At 39.3% G+C, this 11,325-nt stretch overlaps 1 long non-coding RNA gene across 1 annotated transcript; it reads left to right on the forward strand.

The window, feature by feature from the left end:
- Window positions 1–9,876: 9,876 nt before the first annotated feature.
- Window positions 9,877–10,367, forward strand: LOC134662881 (uncharacterized). Its single transcript, XR_010098099.1, has 2 exons — window positions 9,877–10,060; window positions 10,155–10,367. It is a non-coding gene; the product is annotated as an uncharacterized LOC134662881 (long non-coding RNA).
- Window positions 10,368–11,325: the final 958 nt, after the last annotated feature.

Here is an 11,325-nt window from a genome sequence, read left to right on the forward strand (position 1 = left end):
CAGCCAAGGGCCACACAGTAGTTAACGAAGTTGACGCGGGCCGCACTTTGTTAATATTTATGACTATCAGACATTGTCGTTTATCAATATTACATACAAAATTGGGCCAATACGAGTATGTTGGGCCATCGTGTAGACTTGTAGAGGAACCATTACGCGTATCAGGCCAATTCGAACGTGCTTCTGACATCAAACTGATGTTAGAATGGTCAGGGTTCGAAGTTAATTTTACCTAGTAATTCGATTTATTTTCAACCATTAAGTCCCTGACTTCATGGTCCCCGTATAAGAAATAATTACATCGCATATACACCTAAAATACCTTATTAGTATATTTGACCTATTGGTCAGGGTTCGTAGTTAATTTTACCTAGTAATTCGACTTATTTTCAACCATTAAGTCCCTGACTTCATGGTCCCCGTATAAGAAATAATTACGTCGCAAATACACCTAAAATGCCTTATTAGTAGATTTGACCTATTGGTCAGGGATCTAAGTGAATTTTACCTAATAATTCGACTTATTTTTAACCATTAAGTCCGTGACTTCATGGTCCCCATATAAGAAATAATTACGTCGCAAATACACCTAAAATGCCTTATTAGTAGATTTGACCTATTGGTCAGGTTTCAAGGTAAATTTTACCTAATATTTCGCCTTATTTTCAACCCGTAAGTCCCTGACTTCATGGTCTATTTATGAAGTAAAATTTACGTTTTATTGTCCCTATATTTTGACTTTGAAGTAAAAGTGTACAATACGTAAAATAATTGGTGACTTAGGACGTAATTTTTACTTAAATTGGTAAAATCTTCTTCGAGCCTAGGAAAAAATACTTAAAATGTTTGCTGGGACTGCTCCCGGTATGTGCCTCGGGGCTTGACGAGCAGGTCCATCACAAGGACTCGGTGTTGGGCAGTGAGACTCTCTCCCGGTATGACTTTACAGGTGGCTACTTTGCCGATATAGTCTCTCCGAGTGAGAAAGTAATCGATCTGAGTGGCGCTCCTCCCACTCCTGTAGGTGATCAGATGCTCGGATTTCTTTTTGAAAAACGTGTTCACGACGGCTAGATCAGCAGCCGTACACGTCCGGAGAATTTCTTCCCCTTCGGGGTTACGGCTCCCGAAACCAAAACCACCGTGAACACGCCCAAACTCCTCACACTTCTCACCCACATGACCGTTCAGATCGCCACCCACAACAACACTCTGCGACAACGGGATGCTACGCAGCAGTTCCCCGAGTTGCTCCCAGAACATCGCCTTGTCCGCATCGCTACAACCGGCCTGTGGGGCGTAGGCACTTATCAAATTGGTCACGACCCCTTCGATAAGCACCTCCACAACCATAAGGCGGTCGCTTATACGCTTTACGTCCAAAACGCTATCCCTGAACTCCTCAGAGAGCACCACCCCCACGCCGTTGTCCCCCCTCGGAGAGCCCGTGTACATCAGCTTGTATCCATTCCCGATGTTCCGGGACCTGTTGCCTTTCCATCGAGTCTCCTGCAGGAATGCCACTGCCAGACAAATCCGAGCGAAATGAACGTACCTACTAATGACAGCTAACTGATATGATTCCAATATCATTTTAATATCGGTTGCATGTCAGGTGCATGTTCGAATTCGACTGTATGACGCGAGTCAGGGGCATAGCCAAGATGAAAATAGTCAATAAAAATCGAAAATCTAAGGAAATAATCACGAGACTTTTCGTCTCTATCACACTAATATGGAGGAGTGATAGAAAGATAACGTTTTATTTCGTTTTCTGCAAACTGATATCATCTTAGCAACGACAACTAGTGCCAGACAATAGATGGGTGAATCAACTTTCTCTTGTCACTCGTTGACATGTAAACGGTCGCCTGCGTCACTTTTAAAACCCTGCTTTATGGTATTTAAAATAGCCAAACATACATTTTTATAACAGTTGGATGTTCATGTCAACTTTCATGTTATTCAGAATGTCCTTTTAAAACGAGAGCGTCACCTAGATAGTATTTCGGCTGGGTTTATGTGACGTTTAATGCTGCCTGTTAACTTAATATAGGTATGTACCTATATCCTACATTGTGAGGTCTCACTCCGCATTGAGAAGTTTGTTGATTGAGGCCAACGTACGAGTATCTCGATTACTAAAATAGAACAAGCAATTTAACGTTGCAAATAGTTACCCAGAGCTATATATAGATTAGGCAACTTCACAGTATAATATAATAGGTTGTACATAATCGATGATCTCTTTTGGCTAAGGGGTCAATAAGCACGCCGCCGCCGTATAGATTTGATAGGTAGGTAGATTTTTATTATTATACTTAATACCTAATTAATAGAATTATACAGGGTGCTTCCTGTAACAGGAGCAATAAATTAAACTGAAGGCTGTACTCCTCAAACTGACCAACATTTGTTCAGCAACTTTTGAAAATAACTCATGTTTTGATTTTTATTACACTTTAAAGTTTATTCTAAGACTCAAATTTATTGCAAATTTTGTTATGTTTAAAGCGTGACAAGCAACGTCAAACACACTGATGTCAGCGTACATCGAAGGCAATATTTATTTTGTATGAAAAAGAGGAAGTCTAAAGGATTCATAATTTTTAAAAGTTGCTGAACAAATTTTGGTCAGTTTGAGGAGTACAGCCTTTAGTTTAATTTATTGCTCCTGTTACAGGAAGCATCCTGTATAGTGTATAAAGTACACTATAGTCAATTAACGGCCACATTTTTGTAGGGTTGGAATAGAGGGTAACATTACAAAATTAGTGAGTTGTAAGAGCAGCGGCACCGGTTCCGGCTGCGGGCACTAACTCAGCGATTCCGGATCCGCCGGTACATTTAATTCTTAGGATACGGCCACACGAATTGCGAACATTATGGAATTAGTTTCTGTCGTTTGTTGAGGTCTATTCCATGGATAAGAATATTATGTTGCGAAAACATTGCTGCATTGCTGTATAGCGTGCGGTGTCACTGTCAATCTCCTTGATAAATTGATAAATTAGTGACGGAGTTTAACGTTTCAATCATGACAGCAATTTGGCGACGACAGGAATTCAATTGATTAAATTGATTGTTAAAGTGTTCCCACTGCTGCAGCAACGCTGCTACAGTTGCGATCGGAATTAACTTTAGAAGTTCAATGTGCTTATTTATGGTTGAAGCCTTGGCTGCGTGCAACCGATTATCATTAAGTTAATAACGGCTGTCAACACTGCTGCTGACTGGGCATCCAGCATCGCATGAAAAAGTAACCTCGACACGAAAAGAATAAGAAGATAAGTAACGTAAAATAGTTATTTTCGATACAAGTGCGAAAAAGAGGAAATTCGAAACGAGTGGCGATAAATTAAAACACGACCGAAGGGAGTGTTTTAAATCGACACGAGTTGCGAATTACCTATTCGCACGTGTATCGAACAACGTTTTACAGTACATATGGCACTTTAAAGTTTCGACATACGCACGAAAAGTGCTATTTTACGCACTAGTGCGGAAAAGTAGCCCCATATGTACTGTAAAAATAGTTATTTTACCTAGAAAATCACAGCCAACCATCTTATTTAAGTGGACTTAAAAACGCACTTGTTCTTCTTCTCTTAGAAGGTATAGCGACATTTATCGCCATGTCGTGTCGGTCGCATTTTATAATTTATTTCCATCGAAAAATGATCCGGATTGATTTAATTTTCGTTCTTCGTCACGCCAGACACGTAGGTACTATGACAAAGTACCTAATATTATTAGGTATATACTTGCAGTTTTAATTTTTAACAAGCAGAAACGTGGGCTATGGGCAGCAGCAGGCGTAACAATTTAAGATTCGATAAAATACGAAACGAGTATATCAGAGGGAGTTACAAAGTTGCGACTTGCGCTCATCACAGATAATATCACCGAAAGCCGACTTAGATGGTATTGGTATGGCCACATAATGAGACGTTCGTTCCGAAGATCACGTGGTCAAGAATAAGGCGCTGGTAATACCGTTGTTGCACCAGAAAAGACAATGGAAGATCCAAAACCACGTGGCTGGCTACCCTAACCCGCGACTTGCAGCGAGCCTAACTTACAGATGCGACAACCCAGGACAGACCGTCCTGGTCCTTAGAACGAGGAGAGCCGACCCCAAATAAAATGTGGAAGTGGCAAGGGAGAAGAAGAAGATTTAGAAATTGCTCCATATCGCACTGGTGCATTTTTCCCCGTAAAATCGGAGTATGCTTAGGTATAGAGGTACATTTTATAATACTACATTTGGTTGCTTAATGTAGATGTGTAGGTTTGTACAATAAACGTTACCGGTTAGTTAGTTTTATGAATGACTTCATGAATTAGTTTTTATTTAGTAAGTAAGTTAATATTTATTAGCACAAGAAATTAACAAATTAGCATAAAAAATAACAAAAATTCATTAGGACGAACAGAAATATAAAAGAACATTGTGTTAAAAGGTCCCCACTCAGCTTGATATCGCGACGATTTGCCAGATATACATAATAATTTACGGTAGTATGTAGTGAAGCGCTCATATCTCGCTAAGAATACTGGCATGCAAACAATACGAGTACTAATATACTAATTATACACAGGAATTAAAAGTTACAACATGCAATTTATACTGGTATAGTATTTACTTCTAATTTTATGTATTATTTCAATTAAGAAAAACATATTAAAGTATTCTTATATCGGGTAGAGACGATTCTGCGCTTACATACCTATATTTATATGCGTGACTACGCGTGGCCGTAGCATCGTTACTATTTTTAGCAGCCTTTTATTTAATTTATTTGTGAACACATTTATAAAGAAACTGTCTTTCACAATAAAGAAGATTACAAGTTAATATTAGCACCAGGAAGCCCGGGTTCGTATTCCGTTTCCAAACAAGTTAAATAAGTAATGAAAGTTAAAAACAAACTTCCTGCCACACATAGGGTTTGCAATCCGGATCCGAAATGTATGAAATTATCCGGATCTGGATCCGGATCCGCGGATATTCCCATACATTTCGGATCCGTCGTGCAAATCCTAGCCACACATTATTGATCCAAACCCGTGACGAGTTCTGACGAAAATTGATAGTTTGAGACATAGTAGTAACCATGAAAATAATGCTACCTATGTTTGAGAAAACTTTGGGTTCTATGAATAAGTACACATACTTAATTAATTTACCTACTTTAAGTTACATATTAACCAGAGACTGATGACCCCACAGTCAAACTCATTGTTGAGTTTTGCGGGGCTATGATTATAGTTAAGAATATCACTGTACTTTATTAATTAAATAAATAATTAATAAACTCGTAGGCAATACTACTCTTTGCTCGTAGGGTCATGATATTTGCTCACAAAATGCCTCATTATTAGGTTGTCTATTACCTACAGGCTAGTGTACTCATAGATTGTCACAAATGTCATAATGAATCCACCACTTTTTGAAGAGCTTTTTATGTTTTTAAAATAATTGAACTAAATCATGTTTAGTCTTATAGGAAAAATCCTTAAGGGTCTTCCCTCAAACTATGAGACTGCGAGCTTGGACGAAGCCAAGAAAGCTTGGTCAACTGCTTGCCCAACCAAGGATTTCCCAACTCATCCAAATTGTCAAAGGAGCTGAGACGACATCATGTGCCAAATTTCAGTAAATTCCCTCCTAAGCCGTAGTACAGGCCGCGAACGGGCTAGACTACTGGCTTCGGCAACGAAGGAGTCCGGGGAGTGGCTCCGGGCATATCCTTGACCAAAAACCGGAACCTTCCTCACGCCGGACATCCTCCGCATCGCGACCTGTCTTCGGCTTGGAGTTCGAATCTGTGCTCCACACAGGTGCCCCTGCGGCAGTGAGGTCGACGAATTAGGACACCACGGGTTAACCTGTCAAAAAAGTGCTGGCCGCTTTTCAAGACACGCCGCTCTGAATGACATAATCCGCCGGTCCCTTGCATCCGTCAACGTGCCAGTTCTACTGGAACCAACTGGCATAGCCAGAGACGACGGCAAGAGACCAGACGGTATGTCCCTAGTTCCTTGGAGCTTGGGGAGGGTGCTAGTGTGGGACGCTACCTGTGTAGACACACTGGCCCGTTCCCACCTCACCGGAACCAGTAACCAAGCAGGTGCGGCGGCTAAAGCGGCCGAAAAGCTTAAAATTCATAAGTACAGGGGTCTCAGCCCCGAGTATATTTTTATGCCATTTGGGGTTGAGACCCTTGGCCCGTGGGATCCTAGTGCCCTACAACTTTTCAAAGACCTGTCGAAAAGACTGATCGACCTCACTGGTGACGGAAGAGCTGGCAGCTTTCACGCGCAGCGTATTAGCCTCGCAATGCAGCGGGGAAATGCTGCGCACCATGCCAAAAGGATCCAATTTTTTAGATTTATTTTTATTTTATTTGGTATTAGTTTTTAGTTTTAATTTAGTTTTATTTTGTTAAGTTATTTTATTTATTTTTATGTACAATGATCTTGTAATTAAAAAATAAACATAATCATGTTTGATTTCGTATTTCCATAAATTTAGTGACCGTTTTGAAACAATAATTGTTTTGTCATTTTGCACATTATTCGGCCGTGGTAGTTAAAATCCAAAATTCACTTAACTGGGCCATTTTATTTAAAGTTGTCCCCTACACTTTTTTTCAAAATTGGGATTTTTTATGTTATTTCTACTCAGAATCATGAGCTCTTTTGATCCTAATAGGAGAAAATAAGTGTCCCAAGTAGGGTTTGCAATCCGGATCCGAAATGTATGCAATTATCCGGATCTGGATCCGGATCCGCGGATCTTCCCATACATTTCGGATCCGTCGTGCAAACCCTAGTCCCAAGTCTATGAAAAAATGGTAACGGAATGGCAAAAAATCTTGGGACACTTTTTTTCTCCTATTAGGATTTAAAGAGCTCGTAATTCGGAGTAGATATAACATATACATTCACAAATTAAAAAAAAGTGTAGGGGACAACTTTAAATAAAATGGCCCAACTAATCTGACTTATGTAGTCGCAGCCTAACGGCTCCCAGACATACTGACTCTCATTAACTTATTTCAATTCGTGGTTTTCTTTGAATGCATTTTGCAAGGTATTTAGGATATATTCTCTAGAAAAAAAAACGCTGAGCTTTAACGGAATAAGTATGCCTGTGATATACAGCAAGAGCAACGTGGAATGTGTATAGCTGAATCAGCGAGGTTTTGGATTGCTGAGCTTGTAATGTAACTCTGAAAGGGGCATATTTCCTAGATAACGGCTGTTGGTTAGGTCCTTCTTAGCACCGGGATTGGAAGGACGGCGGTGCCGCACCCCGCGGTCCGGTCCACCAGGTGCTTAGTGCTTACTCCGATATTATACAACTACTCCATAAAAGTAATATTAGAAAAACACTTTTGTACACAAAGTGACACTGGCTGTACTTTATGTACTAAATAGGAACGAAAATTGGAATTTACAGTTCGCGAAGGCTCAGTTCACATTTATCACCGCTGAAAGCCTAATACAAAGGCGAGAGTAAATAGCCTTTTCATTAAGTACGAGATTTGCTTGACCAATATGAATAAGTATGTTTATAATTATAAGAATATGTTTAAGTGTAAACAGTCCCGCCGCGCCGCCCGTCACCACGTTTAGTGATGTGGCCGCAGCAGCAGCAAACTACCCCGCGGTCGGCTCCACTCTTAAAAAATGTCTTTTGAAATATATTTGTATTTACTACTTAATGAAATTATATGATACGTACGCGTTTTAAATGTCTAGTCTTTTTAAATTTATCAAACCTGGCAAACTAAAGACACATTTTTAAAATGGTGGTTTAATATTGCGGTTTTTGTAAATTCCAAAACACATGAGAACATAGCTCAGCGAAAGGTTTGCTATAATGGTTAATAATTCATATCCACGTCATATGCCTCCAAACTAGAGGATAACATGCTCCAAAAGCACAATGGAAGTTTAAAATTATTCACGCTGCAGGCGTTGCAAACCGAGCCCTGCTTTAAATTCACACTTCCGTTTCCTACAGGGTACCTGCTTTGTATGGAGCCCGGGCCGACGGGGCTTGACGACGCTGAAGCAATATTTGCATTTACCCTTAACTGAGCGATATGTACCTAATTGACTTAACTTTTTTTTGATCATTCATCATTAATGGAAAATAGCGTATCTATTTGATTCAATTGACTTAATTTCTAATACCTAAACAACATTTAAGAAGCATCCCTTTTATCTCAAATGTTAATAAATATTTGTTGAGGTCTATTAAATTTATGCTTCAATAAGATGTTCGCATTAGAATCGAAGTGCTATGAAGGCGCGTGTATAGGTATTACCTAATTTGAATCGGTTAAAGGTTTCAAAATGATATAAATAATACACATCTTAAGCGATAAGTTAAAGTGAACGTAAACAGCCCAATATTTGAAAATTAACATGAATACGTATGCAATCTCATTAAATATACCGTAAAATACCGTCTTTTAGAATAGGTATGTAGCTGAGTTTAGGTAGGTACACGTATCGCAGCGAGTGGCTCTGGCGAGGATGGAAACAATTCTCTTAATGTGGCACTGTGGAGCGCGCTCCTTTGAGGGTGAAAATAAACTTTTAGGTCAGGTACGAGCATCAACGACACTATCAAATTAAGCAGACGCTCCGAGAACTAGCTGCCAATTTAATTAGAACGCCCAAGAATTGCGGAGCATTTTAATTTCATTGGAAGTTTCAATAAAACGGTAATCCGTTGGGAAGTTTACTTTGTTGCTTCATTGCTTTAGAATGCACTGTTCACTTCGAAGTCGTCGATAGCGTAATAACGTCGAACAACGTTATTACGCTAGTAGTTTGTTAGTTTAATGAGATTTTTTTACTGGGCCCATAGATGCAAGTAAAATGAGGTAGATATGATACCAGGCGCACGATCGTGAGCCATTAAATATAGGCACAGAATAAATAATAGTACAATAGTAAGTACAGAAGACTCACTCTCTAACAAAACGCGTCTGTTACGACCAGCACAGATATGGCCGCTAGATGGCGACAGCGCCACGCGCGGCTTGTAACTTTCCCCAAAATTGGGGCCGAACGGATGTACTTTTAGCTACCTGTAATCGCGGAGTGAGACACGCCTGATATAGGTTACGGAACCTATATTTAGTTAGTCGTATGGGTGACGCCAACCTGTCAAGTTGTCAATATCGTTGGATAAAATTTTAGTTTTGTCAACTATGAACGTCACACGTCTACATAAATAAAAGGTCATTGACTGGGCCTGGGATGGTTATGTGGGATACAAGCTAATGGGACCCATGGTTTACCCACTAAAACTCCTCTGTTGCCGCCTCACTGCTAAACGGCGAGGTCTCAGGAATGCCGAAGTATTCTTCCGCAACCTCGCTAGCGGCCGTCCGGACTCGGACCAGACTCTTGGGGTTATTCCCACTAGTTACTACCAAGTTCTTACCAGTGGTAACTACTGGGAATTTTTTCCCACCTTTTACCACTGGTAACTACTGGGAAAAAAATTCCCACTAGTTACCACCAACTCGGCTTGGTAAAAGGTGGGATTTTTTTCCCAGTAGTTACCACTGGTAAAAGGTGGAATTTATTTTTTCTTAGTAGTTACCACCAAAATATTGTTAGAATTCAATACTAATAAAAGCAGTATAAATAGTACAGTATAAATGTAGCGTGCTGTAATAAATAATTATGTGTCAGTTAACAGTGATTCAGTAAACTGCTTTAAAAGTGATCAAAAAGATTAAAACAGTTTTACCAGTATAAGTGTAAACACTAAAATAGAAGAGTTTCATTCTAGTTAAGTAGAAATTATATACGTTTGCATTCGCACGCCATCAGAATCAGATAAAGTACATAATTATTATTTTACTCTTTTTCTGATTTTTACTTTTAGCCTGACGAACTCTTGCCCTCAATTCTTCGTACTCAATTTAAGGTTGTTTTATGCGAGTTTAATTACTTACACGTTGTTCCAATAAACATATTTTCCAAAACAATAAAAGTTAAATACAAAAAAAGAAGTGCACGAATAGTACATGGCGGTCTAGCATGAGTTGCGTTCTCGCGTACGATTCCATACTTGAAGTCGCGCAAGATGTCGCGCGCGAGAACGCAACTCATGCTAGACCACTGATGCCCCTCTGGTAGAGTGTTATTACCACCCCGCTAGCGTGGGTGTTTAAGCAATCGAGCTAACCAGCGTAACATGACCGAGCGATGTACTACCCGAGCGTAATTGGAATGCGAGCCTACGCTGGTTAGTCCGAGCAGTCAGCCCATCCGAAGCGCGTCCTAAGCGGTTTTAATAACAACCATGGCCTTTACTTATTTAGCCTGACTACAAATTATGAATACCTACCTACATATTCCAGCTCTGCGTCGTGGTATAATACTTATAATAGAACGAAATGAAGTAGCTGTAAATAATAAAACGAAATCAGTTCTGTCGGTTCTGTCGGTTTGTATAAATGTAATTCAATTTACAGTCAATAAGGTAAATTTAAGTTAATTTCTACTTAACTAAATGAGACTCTTCTATTTTAGTGTTTACACTTATACCGGTAAAACTGTTTTAATATTTTTGATCACTTTTAAAGCAGTTTACTGAATCACTAACTGACACATGATTATTTATTACAGCACGCTACATATACTATACTATTTATACTGTTTTTATTAGTACTGAATTCTAACAATATTTTGGTGGTAACTACTGGGAAAAAAAAATCCCACCTTTTACCAGTGGTAACTACTAGGAATAAAAATTCCCAGTAGTTACCACCAAACCGAGTTGGGGTAACTAGTGGGATTTTTTTTTCTCAGTAGTTACCAGTGGTAAAAGATGGGAAAAAATTCCCAGTAGTTACCACTGATAAGAACATCAAACATCAAACATCAAACATCAACATTTATTCAGCAAATGGTGGTAACTAGTGGGAATAACCCGACTCTTGGGGAAATTACCCCTTCACCGGAATAGCATCCGGACATAAGAAAGTTTCGGTCAATTAGGATAGAACTACATACAATGCTCCACCAACTAGAACGGCATGTTGTAAGTTGGTTAGGTTAGAACTGCGGCCCTCACAAATTAACATTAAAAATTACAATTCCCGTACAACGGCTAAGGTAATATTTGTTGGAAATTGTTTTTGGGCTTCAAATATACTGCGAGATTTACTTAAAAGCATATTAAGTATTCTAAAGATGTCCGCCAAAGGAAACTCAATTTCAAAAATGTGTCTTGAAAACTTTGTATGTACACAGAAACCTGAAAACATTTTAAAAACTACCTCA

Source organism: Cydia amplana, chromosome 3, assembly GCF_948474715.1.
Source record: "Cydia amplana chromosome 3, ilCydAmpl1.1, whole genome shotgun sequence".
In the NCBI taxonomy this organism is placed as follows: Eukaryota; Metazoa; Arthropoda; class Insecta; order Lepidoptera; family Tortricidae; genus Cydia; species Cydia amplana.